Source organism: Salvelinus alpinus, chromosome 4, assembly GCF_045679555.1.
Source record: "Salvelinus alpinus chromosome 4, SLU_Salpinus.1, whole genome shotgun sequence".
Classification (NCBI taxonomy): Eukaryota; Metazoa; Chordata; class Actinopteri; order Salmoniformes; family Salmonidae; genus Salvelinus; species Salvelinus alpinus.
In genome coordinates, this window is record NC_092089.1 from 9887981 (window position 1) to 9911169 (window position 23189).

The following is a 23189-nucleotide window of genomic DNA, read 5'->3' on the forward strand; positions in this document are numbered from 1 at the left end:
ATTGTTTGCAAGATGATACGTGACACATGTTAATGCCAGAATGAAATGCAAAACAGGGAAAAACATAAATATATATATTAACAGGTGGGGCTTCAAACTGTTGGGGCTCTGCCCTACCTGTCCTGAATGACAAGTCTCCACTGACCGTACTATGTTAAAGCAGAGCCCTACCTGTCCTGAATGACAAGTCTCCACTGACCGTACTATGTTAAAGCAGAGCCCTACCTGTCCTGAATGACAAGTCTCCACTGACCGTACTATGTTAAAGCAGAGCCCTACCTGTCCTGAATGACAAGTCTCCACTGACCGTACTATGTTAAAGCAGAGCCCTACCTGTCCTGAATGACAAGTCTCCACTGACCGTACTATGTTAAAGCAGAGCCCTACCTGTCCTGAATGACAAGTCTCCACTGACCGTACTATGTTAAAGCAGAGCCCTACCTGTCCTGAATGACAAGTCTCCACTGACCGTACTATGTTATAGCAGAGCCCTACCTGTCCAGAATGACAAGTCTCCACTGACCGTACTATGTTAAAGCAGAGCCCTACCTGTCCTGAATGACAAGTCTCCAATGACCGTACTATGTTAAAGCAGAGCCCTACCTGTCCTGAATGACAAGTCTCCACTGACCGTACTATGTTAAAGCAGAGCCCTACCTGTCCTGAATGACAAGTCTCCACTGACCGTACTATGTTAAAGCAGAGCCCTACCTGTCCTGAATGACAAGTCTCCACTGACCGTACTATGTTAAAGCAGAGCCCTACCTGTCCTGAATAACAAGTCTCCACTGACCGTACTATGTTAAAGCAGAGCCCTACCTGTCCTGAATGACAAGTCTCCACTGACCGTACTATGTTAAAGCAGAGCCCTACCTGTCCTGAATGACAAGTCTCCACTGACCGTACTATGTTAAAGCAGAGCCCTACCTGTCCTGAATGACAAGTCTCCACTGACCATACTATGTTAAAGCAGAGCTGTCCTGAATGACAAGTCTCCACTGACCGTACTATGTTAAAGCAGAGCCCTAGCTGTCCTGAATGACAAGTCTCCACTGACCGTACTATGTTAAAGCAGAGCCCTACCTGTCCTGAATGACAAGTCTCCACTGACCGTACTATGTTAAAGCAGAGCCCTACCTGTCCTGAATGACAAGTCTCCACTGACCGTACTATGTTAAAGCAGAGCCCTACCTGTCCAGAATGACAAGTCTCCACTGACCGTACTATGTTAAAGCAGAGCCCTACCTGTCCTGAATGACAAGTCTCCACTGACCGTACTATGTTAAAGCAGAGCCCTACCTGTCCTGAATGACAAGTCTCCACTGACCGTACTATGTTAAAGCAGAGCCCTACCTGTCCTGAATGACAAGTCTCCACTGACCGTACTATGTTAAAGCAGAGCCCTACCTGTCCTGAATGACAAGTCTCCACTGACCGTACTATGTTAAAGCAGAGCCCTACCTGTCCTGAATGACAAGTCTCCACTGACCGTACTATGTTAAAGCAGAGCCCTACCTGTCCAGAATGACAAGTCTCCACTGACCGTACTATGTTAAAGCAGAGCCCTACCTGTCCTGAATGACAAGTCTCCACTGACCGTACTATGTTAAAGCAGAGCCCTACCTGTCCTGAATGACAAGTCTCCACTGACCGTACTATGTTAAAGCAGAGCCCTACCTGTCCTGAATAACAAGTCTCCACTGACCGTACTATGTTAAAGCAGAGCCCTACCTGTCCTGAATGACAAGTCTCCACTGACCGTACTATGTTAAAGCAGAGCCCTACCTGTCCTGAATGACAAGTCTCCACTGACCGTACTATGTTAAAGCAGAGCCCTACCTGTCCTGAATGACAAGTCTCCACTGACCATACTATGTTAAAGCAGAGCTGTCCTGAATGACAAGTCTCCACTGACCGTACTATGTTAAAGCAGAGCCCTAGCTGTCCTGAATGACAAGTCTCCACTGACCGTACTATGTTAAAGCAGAGCCCTACCTGTCCTGAATGACAAGTCTCCACTGACCGTACTATGTTAAAGCAGAGCCCTACCTGTCCTGAATGACAAGTCTCCACTGACCGTACTATGTTAAAGCAGAGCCCTACCTGTCCTGAATGACAAGTCTCCACTGACCGTACTATGTTAAAGCAGAGCCCTACCTGTCCTGAATGACAAGTCTCCACTGACCGTACTATGTTAAAGCAGAGCCCTACCTGTCCTGAATGACAAGTCTCCACTGACCGTACTATGTTAAAGCAGAGCCCTACCTGTCCTGAATGACAAGTCTCCACTGACCGTACTATGTTAAAGCAGAGCCCTACCTGTCCTGAATGACAAGTCTCCACTGACCGTACTATGTTAAAGCAGAGCTGTCCTGAATGACAAGTCTCCACTGACCGTACTATGTTAAAGCAGAGCCCTACCTGTCCTGAATGACATGTCTCCACTGACCGTACTATGTTAAAGCAGAGCCCTACCTGTCCTGAATGACAAGTCTCCACTGACCGTACTATGTTAAAGCAGAGCTGTCCTGAATGACAAGTCTCCACTGACCGTACTATGTTAAAGCAGAGCCCTACCTGTCCTGAATGACAAGTCTCCACTGACCGTACTATGTTAAAGCAGAGCCCTACCTGTCCTGAATGACAAGTCTCCACTGACCGTACTATGTGAAAGCAGAGCCCTACCTGTCCTGAATGACAAGTCTCCACTGACCGTACTATGTTAAAGCAGAGCCCTACCTGTCCTGAATGACAAGTCTCCACTGACCGTACTATGTTAAAGCAGAGCTGTCCTGAATGACAAGTCTCCACTGACCGTACTATGTTAAAGCAGAGCCCTACCTGTCCTGAATGACATGTCTCCACTGACCGTACTATGTTAAAGCAGAGCCCTACCTGTCCTGAATGACAAGTCTCCACTGACCGTACTATGTTAAAGCAGAGCTGTCCTGAATGACAAGTCTCCACTGACCGTACTATGTTAAAGCAGAGCCCTACCTGTCCTGAATGACAAGTCTCCACTGACCGTACTATGTTAAAGCAGAGCCCTACCTGTCCTGAATGACAAGTCTCCACTGACCGTACTATGTTAAAGCAGAGCCCTACCTGTCCTGAATGACAAGTCTCCACTGACCGTACTATGTTAAAGCAGAGCCCTACCTGTCCTGAATGACAAGTCTCCACTGACCGTACTATGTTAAAGCAGAGCCCTACCTGTCCTGAATGACAAGTCTCCACTGACCGTACTATGTTAAAGCAGAGCCCTACCTGTCCTGAATGACAAGTCTCCACTGACCGTACTATGTTAAAGCAGAGCCCTACCTGTCCAGAATGACAAGTCTCCACTGACCGTACTATGTTAAAGCAGAGCCCTACCTGTCCTGAATGACAAGTCTCCACTGACCGTACTATGTTAAAGCAGAGCCCTACCTGTCCTGAATGACAAGTCTCCACTGACCGTACTATGTTAAAGCAGAGCCCTACCTGTCCTGAATGACAAGTCTCCACTGACCGTACTATGTTAAAGCAGAGCCCTACCTGTCCTGAATGACAAGTCTCCACTGACCGTACTATGTTAAAGCAGAGCCCTACCTGTCCTGAATAACAAGTCTCCACTGACCGTACTATGTTAAAGCAGAGCCCTACCTGTCCTGAATGACAAGTCTCCACTGACCGTACTATGTTAAAGCAGAGCCCTACCTGTCCTGAATGACAAGTCTCCACTGACTGTACTATGTTAAAGCAGAGCCCTACCTGTCCTGAATGACAAGTCTCCACTGACCATACTATGTTAAAGCAGAGCTGTCCTGAATGACAAGTCTCCACTGACCGTACTATGTTAAAGCAGAGCCCTAGCTGTCCTGAATGACAAGTCTCCACTGACCGTACTATGTTAAAGCAGAGCCCTACCTGTCCTGAATGACAAGTCTCCACTGACCGTACTATGTTAAAGCAGAGCCCTACCTGTCCTGAATGACAAGTCTCCACTGACCGTACTATGTTAAAGCAGAGCCCTACCTGTCCAGAATGACAAGTCTCCACTGACCGTACTATGTTAAAGCAGAGCCCTACCTGTCCTGAATGACAAGTCTCCACTGACCGTACTATGTTAAAGCAGAGCCCTACCTGTCCTGAATGACAAGTCTCCACTGACCGTACTATGTTAAAGCAGAGCCCTACCTGTCCTGAATGACAAGTCTCCACTGACCGTACTATGTTAAAGCAGAGCCCTACCTGTCCTGAATGACAAGTCTCCACTGACCGTACTATGTTAAAGCAGAGCCCTACCTGTCCTGAATGACAAGTCTCCACTGACCATACTATGTTAAAGCAGAGCTGTCCTGAATGACAAGTCTCCACTGACCGTACTATGTTAAAGCAGAGCCCTAGCTGTCCTGAATGACAAGTCTCCACTGACCGTACTATGTTAAAGCAGAGCCCTACCTGTCCTGAATGACAAGTCTCCACTGACCGTACTATGTTAAAGCAGAGCCCTACCTGTCCTGAATGACAAGTCTCCACTGACCGTACTATGTTAAAGCAGAGCCCTACCTGTCCTGAATGACAAGTCTCCACTGACCGTACTATGTTAAAGCAGAGCCCTACCTGTCCTGAATGACAAGTCTCCACTGACCGTACTATGTTAAAGCAGAGCCCTACCTGTCCTGAATGACAAGTCTCCACTGACCGTACTATGTTAAAGCAGAGCCCTACCTGTCCTGAATGACAAGTCTCCACTGACCGTACTATGTTAAAGCAGAGCCCTACCTGTCCTGAATGACAAGTCTCCACTGACCGTACTATGTTAAAGCAGAGCTGTCCTGAATGACAAGTCTCCACTGACCGTACTATGTTAAAGCAGAGCCCTACCTGTCCTGAATGACATGTCTCCACTGACCGTACTATGTTAAAGCAGAGCCCTACCTGTCCTGAATGACAAGTCTCCACTGACCGTACTATGTTAAAGCAGAGCTGTCCTGAATGACAAGTCTCCACTGACCGTACTATGTTAAAGCAGAGCCCTACCTGTCCTGAATGACAAGTCTCCACTGACCGTACTATGTTAAAGCAGAGCCCTACCTGTCCTGAATGACAAGTCTCCACTGACCGTACTATGTTAAAGCAGAGCCCTACCTGTCCTGAATGACAAGTCTCCACTGACCGTACTATATTAAAGCATTAAATAGTGTTTATCCATGGCTTAAAAGCCTGCTATGTAAAATAATGTGACATTTCTTCAGTCAAACTGATTTGGAAATGATCCCGGCTTGTTTTTTATGTTTGTTTTTTACAAAAGCTCTTTTTGTGGAAGTTATTGGATAGAAAAATGAATGAATAGTGAATGTTCTTGTGGTTGTTTATGTCAATACATAGCTGTCTACAGTATATCCCTACTGTCTACAGTATATCCCTGTTGTCTACAGTATATCCCTGCTGTCTACAGTATATCCCTGCTGTCTACAGTATATCCCTGCTGTCTACAGTATATCCCTGCTGTCTACAGTATATCCCTACTGTCTACAGTATATCCCTGCTGTCTACAATATATCCCTGATGTCTACAGTATATCCCTACTGTCTACAGTATATCCCTCCTGTCTACAGTATATCCCTACTGTCTACAGTATATCCCTGCTGTCTAAAGTATATCCCTACTGTCTACAGTATATCCCTACTGTCTAGAGTATATCCCTGCTGTCTAGAGTATATCCCTGCTGTCTACAGTATATCCCTGCTGTCTACAGTATATCCCTACTGTCTACAGTATATCCCTACTGTCTACAGTATATCCCTACTGTCTACAGTATATCCCTGCTGTCTACAGTATATTCCTACTGTCTACAGTATATCCCTGCTGTCTACAGTATATCCCTACTGTCTACAGTATATCCCTACTGTCTACAGTATATCCCTGCAGTCTACAGTATATCCCTGCTGTCTACAGTATATCCCTGCTGTCTACAGTATATCCCTGCTGTCTACAGTATATCCCTACTGTCTACAGTATATCCCTCCTGTCTACAGTATATCCCTACTGTCTACAGTATATCCCTACTGTCTACAGTATATCCCTCCTGTCTACAGTATATCCCTGCTGTCTACAGTATATCCCTAATGTCTACAGTATATCCCTAATGTCTACAGTATATCCCTACTGTCTACAGTATATCCCTACTGTCTACAGTATATCCCTACTGTCTACAGTATATCCCTACTGTCTACAGTATATCCCTGCTTTCTACAGTATATCCCTACTGTCTACAGTATATCCCTGCTGTCTACAGTATATCCCTGCTGTCTACAGTATATCCCTGCTGTCTACAGTATATCCCTGCTGTCTACAGTATATCCCTACTGTCTACAGTATATCCCTACTGTCTACAGTATATCCCTGCTGTCTACAGTATATCCCTACTGTCTACAGTATATCCCTGCTGTCTACAGTATATCCCTACTGTCTACAGTATATCCCTGCTGTCTACAGTATATCCCTGCTGTCTACAGTATATCCCTACTGTCTACAGTATATCCCTCCTGTCTACAGTATATCCCTGCTGTCTACAGTATATCCCTGCTGTCTACAGTATATCCCTGCTGTCTACAGTATATCCCTGCTGTCTACAGTATATCCCTGCTGTCTACAGTATATCCCTGCTGTCTACAGTATATCCCTGCTGTCTACAGTATATCCCTCCTGTCTACAGTATATCCCTGCTGTCTACAGTATATCCCTGCTGTCTACAGTATATCCTTACTGTCTACAGTATATCCCTCCTGTCTACAGTATATCCCTGCTGTCTACAGTATATCCCTGCTGTCTACAGTATATCCCTCCTGTCTACAGTATATCCCTGCAGTCTACAGTATATCCCTGCTGTCTACAGCATATCCCTGCTGTCTACAGTATATCCCTGCTGTCTACAGTATATCCCTACTGTCTACAGTATATCCCTCCTGTCTACAGTATATCCCTACTGTCTACAGTATATCCCTACTGTCTACAGTATATCCCTGCTGTCTACAGTATATCCCTACTGTCTACAGTATATCCTTGCTGTCTACAGTATATCCTTGCTGTCTACAGTATATCCCTGCTGTCTACAGTATATCCCTGCTGTCTACAGTATATCCCTGCGGTCTACAGTATATCCCTGCTGTCTACAGTATATCCCTGCTGTCTACAGTATATCCCTACTGTCTACAGTATATCCCTGCTGTCTACAGTATATCCCTGCGGTCTACAGTATATCCCTACTGTCTACAGTATATCCCTACTGTCTACAGTATATCCCTACTGTCTACAGTATATCCCTACTGTCTACAGTATATCCCTACTGTCTGCAGTATATCCCTGCTGTCTACAGTATATCCCTGCTGTCTACAGTATATCCCTGCTGTCTACAGTATATCCCTGCTGTCTACAGTATATCCCTGCTGTCTACAGTATATCCCTGCTGTCTACAGTATATCCCTGCTGTCTACAGTATATCCCTACTGTCTACAGTATATCCCTACTGTCTACAGTATATCCCTACTGTCTACAGTATATCCCTACTGTCTACAGTATATCCCTGCTGTCTACATTTACATTTTACATTTAAGTCATTTAGCAGACGCTCTTATCCAGAGCGACTTACAAATTGGAAAGTTCATACATATTCATCCTGGTCCCCCCGTGGGGAATGAACCCACAACCCTGACGTTGCAAGCGCCATGCTCTACCAACTGAGCCACACGGGACTGCGGTATATCCCTGCTGTCTACGGTATATCCCTGCTGTCTACGGTATATCCCTGCTGTCTACGGTATATCCCTGCTGTCTACGGTATATCCCTGCTGTCTACGGTATATCCCTGCTGTCTACGGTATATCCCTGCTGTCTACGGTATATCCCTGCTGTCTACAGTATATCCCTGCTGTCTACAGTATATCCCTGCTGTCTACAGTATATCCCTGCTGTCTACAGTATATCCCTACTGTCTACAGTATATTCCTGCTGTCTACAGTATATCCCTGCTGTCTACAGTATATCCCTACTGTACTATAACCCAGTGTGGCAGTGTGTTGATCTCATGTTCTGTCCCTTTAGGACAATACTCCCTGCCACCAGCAGATGGCAGCTGGTCTACTCCTTCCCCAGCCTCCTCACTCCACCAGAAGCACATTCTCCTTCACTTCATTACATTTAACTTGTTACAATTACGAGAACATACCACTGAAATGTATTAGCATAAAAATGAATTAAATAACATTAAACACATTGGTGTGTTATAATATTGAGGCTGATATTTGTGATAAAATAATCATTTTTGTTTTGTTTGCAAGACTGAAATACTTCCTTAAGAATGAGAGACACTTGGTTCCTTTATAATTAATTTAAAAAAAAATAATAATAATCCTAAAAACTTTACATTAAGTAATTGTTTCCATTTCAGTCTACCTGGCTGTTTTAATTACATTAGAATCATTTCAGTCTACCTGGCTGTTTTAGTTACATTAGAATCATTTCAGTCTACCTGGCTGTTTTAGTTACATTAGAATCATTTCAGTCTACCTGGCTGTTTTAATTACATTAGAATCATTTCAGTCTACCTGGCTGTTTTAGTTACATTAGAATCATTTCAGTCTACCTGGCTGTTTTAGTTACATTAGAATCATTTCAGTCTACCTGGCTGTTTTAATTACATTAGAATCATTTCAGTCTACCTGGCTGTTTTAGTTACATTAGAATCATTTCAGTCTACCTGGCTGTTTTAGTTACATTAGAATCATTTCAGTCTACCTGGCTGTTTTAATGACATTAGAATCATTTCAGTCTACCTGGCTGTTTTAGTTACATTAGAATCATTTTAGTATACCTGGCTGTTTTAGTTACATTAGAATCATTTCAATCTACCAGGCGGGTTTTGGTTACATTAGAATCATTTCAGTCTACCTGGCTGTTTTAGTTACATTAGAATCATTTCAGTCTACCTGGCTGTTTGAGTTACATGAGCATCATTTCAATCAACCTTGTTGTTGTAGTTACATTAAGGACAACCTTCCCCGGGGTGGTTTGTGTACGAGGTCACTCCGGTCGACATTCCTCCATCTCAAAGCTACAATACAATGTAATTTCCATCCTCATCTGATCCTACCCAGAATGCCCCTCTGGTCAGCAGTAATAGAATGACCTTTTCTCCCATTGCTCTTCAACCTTTCAACAACAACAATCCACCTTGATCTGTTTTTTACCGTCCATGTATAATACTCAATTCCATTGTCATCACAATCATCCTCCAGGAAAAATAGAAAAGAAAACACAAGGATGAGAAAACACAAGGGTGAGAAAACACAAGGGTGAGAAAACACAAGGGTGAGAAAACACAAGGATGAGAAAACACAAGGATGAGAAAACACAAGGACCTCCTCTTGTCTCTCTCCACTCTCTCTTCCTGTCCTTGCTGACCGACAGGACAGTAACTTGGATAGGTCCAGTCTATTCCTCCAAGGCTGCTGCCTCTCCTCATGTCCTTGCTGACCGACAGGACAGTAACTTGAATAGGTCCAGTCTATTCCTCCAAGGCTGCTGCCTCTCCTCATGTCCTTGGATAGGTCCAGGCTATTCCCCCAAGGCTGCTGCCTCTCGTCATGTCCTTGCTGACCGACAGGACAGTAACTTGGATAGGTCCAGGCTAGTCCTCCACGGTTGTGGCACCTCCTCTTCTCTCTCTCCTCTGCTTTCCACCCTCTCCTCAAACCTCTCTCTTCTTCCCTCGCCCTGTCCACAGGGGTTTTCTCGTTTGTGCAGAAGTCCAGTCTTTCACGTCATCTCCCACTCTGTCTGAATCTGAACACTAACCCCGGTCTTTCATCTCCCTCTCCATGTCTGTCTGACAAAGTTTTCATATTAAGTATCTGAGTACTTTAAACTACATAATAGTGGGTTGAAAGTTAAAATGTAACTTCAATAACAACATGAGACAACTCTTCTATATTGCCATCTCTAGTACCCTTTACAGACAGTATTCATGGTATGTTGCCTGTAAAAAACTATTTTTACCCAATTCCTACAGTCCCATGTCAACCACATGCTTGCTGTATCTAGTTGCTTCAGGCAGGTCCTAAGGAACATTCTAAGACTAACATTATAAAACAATAGAAGGTCATATTTTGAGGTGAATGATGTTCCTAGTCTGTGCAGCCTATAGGCGACAAGGCTGCACCATGCACATGAAATCAATAGTTATTGTGTTCATTAAACAGACAAGACACACATACAGTAGGCTACCCTGATCACAGTCAACCACATATATTTTACAGTAGGCTACCCTGATCACAGTCAACCACATATATTTTACAGTAGGCTACCCTGATCACAGTCAACCACATATATTTTACAGTAGGCTACCCTGATCACAGTCAACCACATATATTTTACAGTAGGCTACCCTGATCACAGTCAACCACATATATTTTACAGTAGGCTACCCTGATCACAGTCAACCACATATATTTTACAGTTGGCTACCCTGATCACAGTCAACCACATATATTTTACAGTAGGCTACCCTGATCACAGTCAACCACATATATTTTACAGTAGGCTACCCTGATCACAGTCAACCACATATATTTTACAGTAGGCTACCCTGAACACAGTCAACCACATATATTTTACAGTAGGCTACCCTGATCACAGTCAACCACATATATTTTACAGTAGGCTACCCTGATCACAGTCAACCACATATATTTTACAGTAGGCTACCCTGATCACAGTCAACCACATATATTTTACAGTAGGCTACCCTGATCACAATCAACCACATATATTTTACAGTAGGCTACCCTGATCACAGTCAACCACATATATTTTACAGTAGGCTACCCTGATCACAGTCAACCACATATATTTTACAGTAGGCTACCCTGATCACAGTCAACCACATATATTTTACAGTAGGCTACCCTGATCACAGTCAACCACATATATTTTACAGTAGGCTACCCTGATCACAGTCAACCACATATATTTTACAGTAGGCTAACCTGATCACAGTCAACCACATATATTTTACAGTAGGCAACCCTGATCACAGTCAACCACATATATTTTACAGTAGTCTACCCTGATCACAGTCAACCACATATATTTTACAGTAGTCTACCCTGATCACAGTCAACCACATATATTTTACAGTAGTCTACCCTGATCACAGTCAACCACATATATTTTACAGTAGGCTACCCTGATCACAGTCAACCACATATATTTTACATATTTTACAGTAGGCTACCCTGATCACAGTCAACCACATATATTTTACAGTAGGCTACCCTGATCACAATCAACTACATATATTTTACAGTAGGCTACCCTGATCACAGTCAACCACATATATTTTACAGTAGGCTACCCTGATCACAGTCAACCACATATATTTTACAGTAGGCTACCCTGATCACAGTCAACCACATATATTTTACAGTAGGCTACCCTGATCACAGTCAACCACATATATTTTACAGTAGGCTACCCTGATCACAGTCAACCACATATATTTTACAGTAGGCTAACCTGATCACAGTCAACCACATATATTTTACAGTAGGCAACCCTGATCACAGTCAACCACATATATTTTACAGTAGTCTACCCTGATCACAGTCAACCACATATATTTTACAGTAGTCTACCCTGATCACAGTCAACCACATATATTTTACAGTAGTCTACCCTGATCACAGTCAACCACATATATTTTACAGTAGGCTACCCTGATCACAGTCAACCACATATATTTTACATATATTTTACAGTAGGCTACCCTGATCACAGTCAACCACATATATTTTACAGTAGGCTACCCTGATCACAATCAACTACATATATTTTACAGTAGGCTACCCTGATCACAGTCAACCACATATATTTTACAGTAGGCTACCCTGATCACAGTCAACCACATATATTTTACAGTAGGCTACCCTGATCACAGTCAACCACATATATTTTACAGTAGGCTACCCTGATCACAGTCAACCACATATATTTTACAGTAGGCTACCCTGATCACAGTCAACTACATATATTTTACAGTAGGCTACCCTGAACACAGTCAACCACATATATTTTACAGTAGGCTACCCTGATCACAGTCAACCACATATATTTTACAGTAGGCTAAGAAAATCATGAAATATAACAGAATAAAATATAAATATTATTATATATACAGGTGTAGGGTCTTACATTAAGTCTTCATCTTCACACCCATGGAAAATAATAGCAATCTATCTTTTCTAAAGAGTCTGTTCATATTTCCTCAACAGGCTTCTGGAATATCCTATACTCAATGGATAATAGACCTAGCAACCATCAAGAGCTTTAGAGGGTGGTGCATTTAGAACTGCCAGGAGGATTGTACTAATGGGTGTTGTCTAGCATCCATCAAAAGCTTTAGAGGGTAGTGCGTGTAGAACTGCCAGGAGTATAGTAGTAATGGGTGTCGCCTAGCAACCATCAGGAGCTTTAGAGGGTGGAGCATTTAGAACTGCCAGGAGGATTGTAGTAATGGGTGTTGCCTAGCATCCATCAAAAGCTTTAGAGCGTAGGGCGTGTAGAACTGCCAGGAGGATAGTAGTAATGGGTGTTGCCTAGCAACCATCAAGAGCTTTAGATGGTGGTGTGTGTGGAACTGCCAGGAGTATAGTAGTAATGGGTGTTGCCTAGCAACAATCAAGAGCTTTATAGCGTAGTGCATTTAGAACTGCCAGGAGGATAGTAGTAATGGGTGTTGCCTAGCAACCATCAAGAGCTTTAGAGCATAGTGCATTTAGAACTGCCAGGAGGATAGTAGTAATGGGTGTTGCCTAGCAACTATCAAGAGCTTTAGAGTATTGTGCATTTAGAACTGCCAGGAGGATAGTAGTAATGGGTGTTGCCTAGGAACCATCAAGAGTTTAGAGCGTAGGGCATGCCAATTCTGCCTCAGCATTACAGCTACATTTCACATTAAGCCGTAGGCAGAACTTTATTTCAATCATGACTAGGTCAGTTCGCGGACATAAAAGTTTAGGATTTGATTCCGGCAACACCTTTCAGTTATAAAGAAAAAGTAGAAAAAGCTGGCGGGATGCTAAAGCTGGCAGAAAAACGGTTTGGTTTGAAAGGTGTACATGTCAGTGAGGCAGAAAGACACAGAAGGTGGACATTGACTGTGCTGTGTGTGTGTGTGTGTGTGTGTGTGTGTGTGTGTGTGTGTGTGTGTGTGTGTGTGTGTGTGTGTGTGTGTGTGTGTGTGTGTGTGTGTGTGTGTGTGTGTGTGTGTGTGTGTGTGTGTGTGTGTGTGTGTCATGTCTGGATGGAGGCAATCTACAACCTGTCAATCACTGAGGAGAGGCCCGGGCTGGGAACCATCACATGTCACAACGATGACACGCACACATACACGTACCCACACGCATACACACACACACAGGCCTATTGTCAAAGCACACAAACCTCCAACTATATCCATACAGTGTACATAGAAATAACATTATCAAATGGTTTTATGTTTCCTGTAGGAGGCAGGCAGCCCAGCAGTGAAGAGCGTTGGGCCAGTATGTTTCCTGTAGGAGGCAGGCAGCCCAGCAGTGAAGAGCGTTGGGCCAGTATGTTTCCTGTAGGAGGCAGGCAGCTCAGCAGTGAAGAGTGTTGGGCCAGTATGTTTCCTGTAGGAGGCAGGAAGCACAGCAGTGAAGAGCGTTGGGCCAGTATGTTTCCTGTAGGAGGCAGGCAGCCCAGCAGTTAAGAGCGTTGGGCCAGTATGTTTCCTGTAGGAGGCAGGCAGCCCAGCAGTGAAGAGCGTTGGGCCAGTATGTTTCCTGTAGGAGGCAGGCAGCTCAGCAGTGAAGAGCGTTGGGCCAGTATGTTTCCTGTAGGAGGCAGGCAGCCCAGCAGTGAAGAGCGTTGGGCCAGTATGTTTCCTGGAGGAGGCAGGCAGCCCAGCAGTGAAGAGCGTTGGGCCAGTATGTTTCCTGTAGGAGGCAGGGAGCCCAGCAGTGAAGAGCGTTGGGCCAGTATGTTTCCTGGAGGAGGCAGGCAGCCCAGCAGTTAAGAGCATTGGGCCAGTATGTTTCCTGTAGGAGGCAGGGAGCCCAGCAGTGAAGAGCGTTGGGCCAGTATGTTTCCTGTAGGAGGCAGGCAGCCCAGCAGTGAAGGGCGTTGGGCCAGTATGTTTCCTGTAGGAGGCAGGCAGCCCAGCAGTGAAGAGCGTTGGGCCAGTATGTTTCCTGTAGGAGGCAGGCAGCCCAGCAGTGAAGAGCGTTGAGCCAGTATGTTTCCTGTAGGAGGCAGGGAGCCCAGCAGTGAAGAGCGTTGGGCCAGTATGTTTCCTGTAGGAGGCAGGCAGCCCAGCAGTGAAGAGTGTTGGGCCAGTATGTTTCCTGTAGGAGGCAGGCAGCCCAGCAGTGAAGAGCGTTGGGCCAGTATGTTTCCTGTAGGAGGCAGGGAGCCCAGCAGTGAAGAGCGTTGGGCCAGTATGTTTCCTGTAGGAGGCAGGGAGCCCAGCAGTGAAGAGCGTTGGGCCAGTATGTTTCCTGAGGGAGGCAGGCAGCCCAGCAGTGAAGAGCGTTGGGCCAGTATGTTTCCTGTAGGAGGCAGGGAGCCCAGCAGTGAAGAGCGTTGGGCCAGTATGTTTCCTGGAGGAGGCAGGCAGCCCAGCAGTGAAGATCGTTGGGCCAGTATGTTTCCTGTAGGAGGCAGGCAGCCCAGCAGTGAAGAGCGTTGGGCCAGTATGTTTCCTGTAGGAGGCAGGCAGCCCAGCAGTGAAGAGCGTTGGGCCAGTATGTTTCCTGTAGGAGGCAGGCAGCCCAGCAGTGAAGAGCGTTGGGCCAGTATGTTTCCTGTAGGAGGCAGGCAGCCCAGCAGTGAAGAGCGTTGGGCCAGTATGTTTCCTGTAGGAGGCAGGCAGCCCAGCAGTGAAGAGCGTTGGGCCAGTATGTTTCCTGTAGGAGGCAGGCAGCCCAGCAGTGAAGAGCGTTGGGCCAGTATGTTTCCTGTAGGAGGCAGGCAGCCCAGCAGTGAAGAGCGTTGGGCCAGTATGTTTCCTGTAGGAGGCAGGCAGCCCAGCAGTGAAGAGCGGTGGGCCAGTATGTTTCCTGTAGGAGGCAGGCAGCCCAGCCGTTAAGAGCGTTGGGCCAGTATATTTCCTGTAGGAGGCAGGCAGCCCAGCAGTGAAGAGCGTTGGGCCAGTATGTTTCCTGTAGGAGGCAGGCAGCCCAGCAGTGAAGAGCGTTGGGCCAGTATGTTTCCTGTAGGAGGCAGGCAGCCCAGCAGTGAAGAGCGTTGTGCCAGTATGTTTCCTGTAGGAGGCAGGCAGCCCAGCAGTGAAGAGTGTTGGGCCAGTATGTTTCCTGTAGGAGGCAGGCAGCCCAGCAGTGAAGAGCTTTGTGCCAGTATGTTTCCTGTAGGAGGCAGGCAGCCCAGCAGTGAAGAGTGTTGGGCCAGTATGTTTCCTGTAGGAGGCAGGCAGCCCAGCAGTGAAGAGTGTTGGGCCAGTATGTTTCATGTAGGAGGCAGGCAGCCCAGCAGTGAAGAGCGTTGGGCCAGTATGTTTCCTGTAGCAGGCAGGCAGCCCAGCAGTTAAGAGCGTTGGGCCAGTATGTTTCCTGTAGGAGGCAGGCAGCCCAGCAGTGAAGGGCGTTGGGCCAGTATGTTTCCTGGAGGAGGCAGGCAGCCCAGCAGTGAAGAGCGTTGGGCCAGTATGTTTCCTGGAGGAGGCAGGCAGCCCAGCAGTGAAGAGCGTTGGGCCAGTAATCGAAAAGTTGCTGGTTCTAACCCCTGAGCAGACTGGGTGAGAAATGTGTCGATATGCCCTTGAGCAAGGCACTTAACCCTAATTGCTCATGTAAGTCGGTCTGGATAAGAGAGTCTGCTTATATGACTAAAATGCATAAAAAAATGATAAAGGTCTGAATACAACTTGATCCTGCATGTACTTGATTCTACTTTTACTTGATTCTGCATGTACTTGATTCTGCATGTACTTGAATCTACATCTACTTGATTCTGCATGTACCTGATTCTGCATGTACTTGATTGTACATGTACTTGATTCTGCATGTACTTGATTCTGCATGTACTTGATTCTGCATGTACTTGATTCTGCATGTACTTGAATCTACATCTACTTGATTCTGCATGTACTTGATTGTACATGTACTTGATTCTGCATGTACTTGATTCTGCATGTACTTGATTCTGCATGTACTTGATTCTGCATGTACTTGATTCTGCATGTACTTGATTCTGCATGTACTTGATTCTGCATGTACTTGATTGTACATGTACTTTGTATTTGTATTTATTATGGATTCCAGTAGTTCTTGCCAAGGCAGCAGCTACTCTTCCTGGGGTTTATTATGGATTCCATTAGTTCCTGCCAAGGCAGCAGCTACTCTTCCTGGGGTTTATTATGGATCCCCATTAGTTTCTGCCAAGGCAGCAGCTACTCTTCCTGGGGTTTATTATGGATTCCATTAGTTCCTGCCAAGGCAGCAGCTACTCTTCCTGGGGTTTATTATGGATTCCATTAGTTCCAGCCTAGGCAGCAGCTACTCTTCCTGCGGTCCAGCAAAGTTAAGGCTCTTAGCAGGTTACTGTTGGAATACATTTTATAAAACATTACAATACATTCACTGATTACACCACCACCACATATCTACAGCACAAAATTCATGTGTACGTGTGTGTATAGTGCGTATGTTATTGTGTGTGTGTGTGTGTGTGTGTGTGTGTGTGTGTGTGTGTGTGTGTGTGTGTGTGTGTGTGTGTGTGTGTGTGTGTGTGTGTGTGTGTGTGTGTGTGTGTGTGTGTGTGTGTGTGTGTGTGTGTGTGTGTGTGTGTGTGTGTGTGTGTGTGTGTGTGTGTGTGTGTGTGTGTGTGTGTGTGTGTGTGTGTGTGTGTGTGTGTGTGTGTGTGTGTGTGTGTGTGTGTGTGTGTGTGTGTATAGTGCGTATGTTATCGTGTGTGCATATGCATGTTTCTGTGTTTATGTTTGTGTTGCTTCACAGTTCCTGCTGCTCCATAAGATGTATTTTTATCTGTTTTTTAAATCAAATTTTACTGCTTGCATCAGTTACTTGATGTGGAATAGAGTTCCATGTAGTCATGGCTCTATGTAGTACTGTGTGCCTCCCATAGTCTGTTCTGGACTTGGGGACTGTGAAGAGACCTCTTGTGGCATGTCTTGTGGGGTATGCATGGGTGTCTGAGCTGTGTGCCAGTAGTTCAAACAGACAGCTCGGTGCATTCAACATGTCAATACCTCTCATAAATACAAGTAGTGATGAAGTCAATCTCTCCTCCACTTTGAGCCAGGAGAGATTGACATGCATATTATTAATATTAGCTCTTTGTGTACACCCAAGGGTCAGCCGTGCCGCCCTGTTCTGAACAGATTGCAATTTTCCTACGTTCTTTTTTGTGGACCTTGACCACACGACTAAACAGTAGTCCAGGTGTGACAAAACTAGGGTCTGTAGGACCTGCCTTGTTGATAGTGTTGTTAAGAAGGTAGAAACTAGGGCATGTAGGACCTGCCTTGTTGATAGTGTTGTTAAGAAGGTAGAAACTAGGGCCTGTAGGACCTGCCTTGTTGATAGTGTTGTTAAGAAGGTAGAGACTAGGGCCTGTAGGACCTGCCTTGTTGATAGTGTTGTTAAGAAGGTAGAGACTAGGGCCTGTAGGACCTGCCTTGTTGATAGTGTTGTTAAGAAGGCAGAGCAGCGCTTTATTATGGACGGACTTCTCCCCATCTTAGCTACTGTTGTATCAACATGTTTTGACTGGACATTCTGCTTGACAACAGGTTCTAAGATAAAGTAAGCTAGCCATTCTGCTTGACAATAGGTTCTAAGTGTCACGTTCCTGACCTATTTCTGTTAGTTTGTTGTATGTGTTAGTTGGTCAGGACGTGAGTTTGGGTGGGCATTCTATGTTGTCTGTTTCTATGTTGGTTTAAGGGTTGCCTGGTATGGCTCTCAATTAGAGGCAGGTGTTTGGCGTTCCTCTAATTGAGAGTCATATTTAGGTAGGTTGTTTCACAGTGTTCGTTGTGGGTGGTTGTCTCCTGTGTCTGTGTCGATGTTACACCATACGGGACTGTTTGCGGTTTGTTCGTTTCATGTAGTCTGTTCCTGTTATTTGCGTTCTTCACGTTATATGTAAGTTCGTCGTTTCAGGTCTGTCTACATCATTTGTTGTTTTATTAGTTATCAAGTATAGTTCGTTTTCGTCTGTTTTGTTTGTTTAATAAATCATGTCATTTCACTACGCTGCGCCTTGGTTTAATCCCTGCTCCTCCTCTTCGGATGAAGAGGAGGAGGAACGCCGTTACACTAAGATAAAGTAAGCTAGCCATTCTGCTTGACAACAGGTTCTAAGATAAAGTAAGCTAGCCATTCTGCTTGACAACAGGTTCTAAGATAAAGTAAGCTAGCCATTCTGCTTGACAACAGGTTCTAAGATAATGTAAGCTAGCCATTCTGCTTGACAACAGGTTCTAAGATAAAGTAAGCTATCCATTCTGCTTGACAACAGGTTCTAAGATAAAGTAAGCTAGCCATTCTGCTTGACAACAGGTTCTAAGATAATGTAAGCTAGCCATTCTGCTTGACAACAGGTTCTAAGATAAAGTAAGCTAGCCATTCTGCTTGACAACAGGTTCTAAGATAAAGTAAGCTAGCCATTCTGCTTGACAACAGGTTCTAAGATAAAGTAAGCTAGCCATTCTGCTTGACAACAGGTTCTAAGATAAAGTAAGCTAGCCATTCTGCTTGACAACAGGTTCTAAGATAATGTAAGCTAGCCATTCTGCTTGACAACAGGTTCTAAGATAAAGTAAGCTATCCATTCTGCTTGACAACAGGTTCTAAGATAAAGTAAGCTAGCCATTCTGCTTGACAACAGGTTCTAAGATAATGTAAGCTAGCCATTCTGCTTGACAACAGGTTCTAAGATAAAGTAAGCTATCCATTCTGCTTGACAACAGGTTCTAAGATAATGTAAGCTAGCCATTCTGCTTGACAACAGGTTCTAAGATAAAGTAAGCTATCCATTCTGCTTGACAACAGGTTCTAAGATAAAGTAAGCTAGCCATTCTGCTTGACAACAGGTTCTAAGATAATGTAAGCTAGCCATTCTGCTTGACAACAGGTTCTAAGATAAAGTAAGCTAGCCATTCTGCTTGATAGAGAATAATACATACATGTGGCTTGTATGCTTTATTAAGTCTTTATATAAGTACAAGGTACCTAAACCTAACCCTTTATTAAATCCTTATACAGAGACTGGTGCATTTCACGAAATAGATGGCTGCATGAGGTGGGAAGATTATGTGGATATATTGAAGCAACATCTCAAGATATCATTCAGGAAGTTAAAGCTTGGTCGCAAATGGGTCTTCCAAATGAACAATGACCCCAAGCATACTTCCAAAGTTTTGGCAGAATGGCTTAAAGACAACAAAGTCAAGGTATTGGAGTGGCCATCACAAAGCCCTGACCTCAATCCCATAGAAAATGTGTGAGCAGAACTGAAAAAGCGTGTGTGAACAAGGAAGCCTACAAACCTGACTCCGTTACACCAGCTCTGTCAGGAGGAATGGGCCAAAATTCACCCAACTTATTGTGGGAGGCTTGTGGAAGGCTACCGGAAATGTTTGACCCAAATTAAACAAGTGTATGTAAACTTCTGACCCACTGGGAATGTGATGAAAGAACAAAAAGCTTAAATAAATAATTCTCTCTACTATTATTCTGAGATTTCATATTCTTCTTAGTCGAAATCTAATCGAAACACTTTGCAGGAATAAACAGATTTTCATATTAGTGTTGAAAACTAGATGGAGTTGGGGACAGTAAAGGTGTTGTTATATTAGTGTTGAAAACTAGATGGAGTTGGGGACAGTAAAGGTGTTGTTATATTAGTGTTGAAAACTAGATGGAGTTGGGGACAGTAAAGGTGTTGTTATATTAGTGTTGAAAACTAGATGGAGTTGGGGACAGTAAAGGTGTTGTTATATTAGTGTTGAAAACTAGATGGAGTTGGGGACAGTAAAGGTGTTGTTATATTAGTGTTGAAAACTAGATGGAGTTGGAGACAGTAAAGGTGTTGTTATATTAGTGTTGAAAACTAGATGGAGTTGGGGACAGTAAAGGTGTTGTTATATTAGTGTTGAAAACTAGATGGAGTTGGGGACAGTAAAGGTGTTGTTATATTAGTGTTGAAAACTAGATGGAGTTGGGGACAGTAAAGGTGTTGTTATATTAGTGTTGAAAACTAGATGGAGTTGGGGACAGTAAAGGTGTTGTTATATTAGTGTTGAAAACTAGATGGAGTTGGAGACAGTAAAGGTGTTGTTATATTAGTGTTGAAAACTAGATGGAGTTGGGGACAGTAAAGGTGTTGTTATATTAGTGTTGAAAACTAGATGGAGTTGGGGACAGTAAAGGTGTTGTTATATTAGTGTTGAAAACTAGATGGAGTTGGGGACAGTAAAGGTGTTGTTATATTAGTGTTGAAAACTAGATGGAGTTGGGGACAGTAAAGGTGTTGTTATATTAGTGTTGAAAACTAGATGGAGTTGGGGACAGTAAAGGTGTTGTTATATTAGTGTTGAAAACTAGATGGAGTTGGGGACAGTAAAGGTGTTGTTATATTAGTGTTGAAAACTAGATGGAGTTGGGGACAGTAAAGGTGTTGTTATATTAGTGTTGAAAACTAGATGGAGTTGGGGACAGTAAAGGTGTTGTTATATTAGTGTTGAAAACTAGATGGAGTTGGGGACAGTAAAGGTGTTGTTATATTAGTGTTGAAAACTAGATGGAGTTGGGGACAGTAAAGGTGTTGTTATATTAGTGTTGAAAACTAGATGGAGTTGGGGACAGTAAAGGTGTTGTTATATTAGTGTTGAAAACTAGATGGAGTTGGGGACAGTAAAGGTGTTGTTATATTAGTGTTGAAAACTAGATGGAGTTGGGGACAGTAAAGGTGTTGTTATATTAGTGTTGAAAACTAGATGGAGTTGGGGACAGTAAAGGTGTTGTTATATTAGTGTTGAAAACTAGATGGAGTTGGGGACAGTAAAGGTGTTGTTATATTAGTGTTGAAAACTAGATGGAGTTGGGGACAGTAAAGGTGTTGTTATATTAGTGTTGAAAACTAGATGGAGTTGGGGACAGTAAAGGTGTTGTTATATTAGTGTTGAAAACTAGATGGAGTTGGGGACAGTAAAGGTGTTGTTATATTAGTGTTGAAAACTAGATGGAGTTGGGGACAGTAAAGGTGTTGTTATATTAGTGTTGAAAACTAGATGGAGTTGGGGACAGTAAAGGTGTTGTTATATTAGTGTTGAAAACTAGATGGAGTTGGGGACAGTAAAGGTGTTGTTATATTAGTGTTGAAAACTAGATGGAGTTGGGGACAGTAAAGGTGTTGTTATATTAGTGTTGAAAACTAGATGGAGTTGGGGACAGTAAAGGTGTTGTTATATTAGTGTTGAAAACTAGATGGAGTTGGGGACAGTAAAGGTGTTGTTATATTAGTGTTGAAAACTAGATGGAGTTGGAGACAGTAAAGGTGTTGTTATATTAGTGTTGAAAACTAGATGGAGTTGGGGACAGTAAAGGTGTTGTTATATTAGTGTTGAAAACTAGATGGAGTTGGGGACAGTAAAGGTGTTGTTATATTAGTGTTGAAAACTAGATGGAGTTGGGGACAGTAAAGGTGTTGTTATATTAGTGTTGAAAACTAGATGGAGTTGGGGACAGTAAAGGTGTTGTTATATTAGTGTTGAAAACTAGATGGAGTTGGAGACAGTAAAGGTGTTGTTATATTAGTGTTGAAAACTAGATGGAGTTGGAGACAGTAAAGGTGTTGTTATATTAGTGTTGAAAACTAGATGGAGTTGGGGACAGTAAAGGTGTTGTTATATTAGTGTTGAAAACTAGATGGAGTTGGGGACAGTAAAGGTGTTGTTATATTAGTGTTGAAAACTAGATGGAGTTGGAGACAGTAAAGGTGTTGTTATATTAGTGTTGAAAACTAGATGGAGTTGGAGACAGTAAAGGTGTTGTTATATTAGTGTTGAAAACTAGATGGAGTTGGGGACAGTAAAGGTGTTGTTATATTAGTGTTGAAAACTAGATGGAGTTGGGGACAGTAAAGGTGTTGTTATATTAGTGTTGAAAACTAGATGGAGTTGGGGACAGTAAAGGTGTTGTTATATTAGTGTTGAAAACTAGATGGAGTTGGGGACAGTAAAGGTGTTGTTATATTAGTGTTGAAAACTAGATGGAGTTGGAGACAGTAAAGGTGTTGTTATATTAGTGTTGAAAACTAGATGGAGTTGGGGACAGTAAAGGTGTTGTTATATTAGTGTTGAAAACTAGATGGAGTTGGGGACAGTAAAGGTGTTGTTATATTAGTGTTGAAAACTAGATGGAGTTGGGGACAGTAAAGGTGTTGTTATATTAGTGTTGAAAACTAGATGGAGTTGGGGACAGTAAAGGTGTTGTTATATTAGTGTTGAAAACTAGATGGAGTTGGGGACAGTAAAGGTGTTGTTATATTAGTGTTGAAAACTAGATGGAGTTGGGGACAGTAAAGGTGTTGTTATATTAGTGTTGAAAACTAGATGGAGTTGGGGACAGTAAAGGTGTTGTTATATTAGTGTTGAAAACTAGATGGAGTTGGGGACAGTAAAGGTGTTGTTATATTAGTGTTGAAAACTAGATGGAGTTGGGGACAGTAAAGGTGTTGTTATATTAGTGTTGAAAACTAGATGGAGTTGGGGACAGTAAAGGTGTTGTTATATTAGTGTTGAAAACTAGATGGAGTTGGGGACAGTAAAGGTGTTGTTATATTAGTGTTGAAAACTAGATGGAGTTGGGGACAGTAAAGGTGTTGTTATATTAGTGTTGAAAACTAGATGGAGTTGGGGACAGTAAAGGTGTTGTTATATTAGTGTTGAAAACTAGATGGAGTTGGGGACAGTAAAGGTGTTGTTATATTAGTGTTGAAAACTAGATGGAGTTGGGGACAGTAAAGGTGTTGTTATATTAGTGTTGAAAACTAGATGGAGTTGGGGACAGTAAAGGTGTTGTTATATTAGTGTTGAAAACTAGATGGAGTTGGGGACAGTAAAGGTGTTGTTATATTAG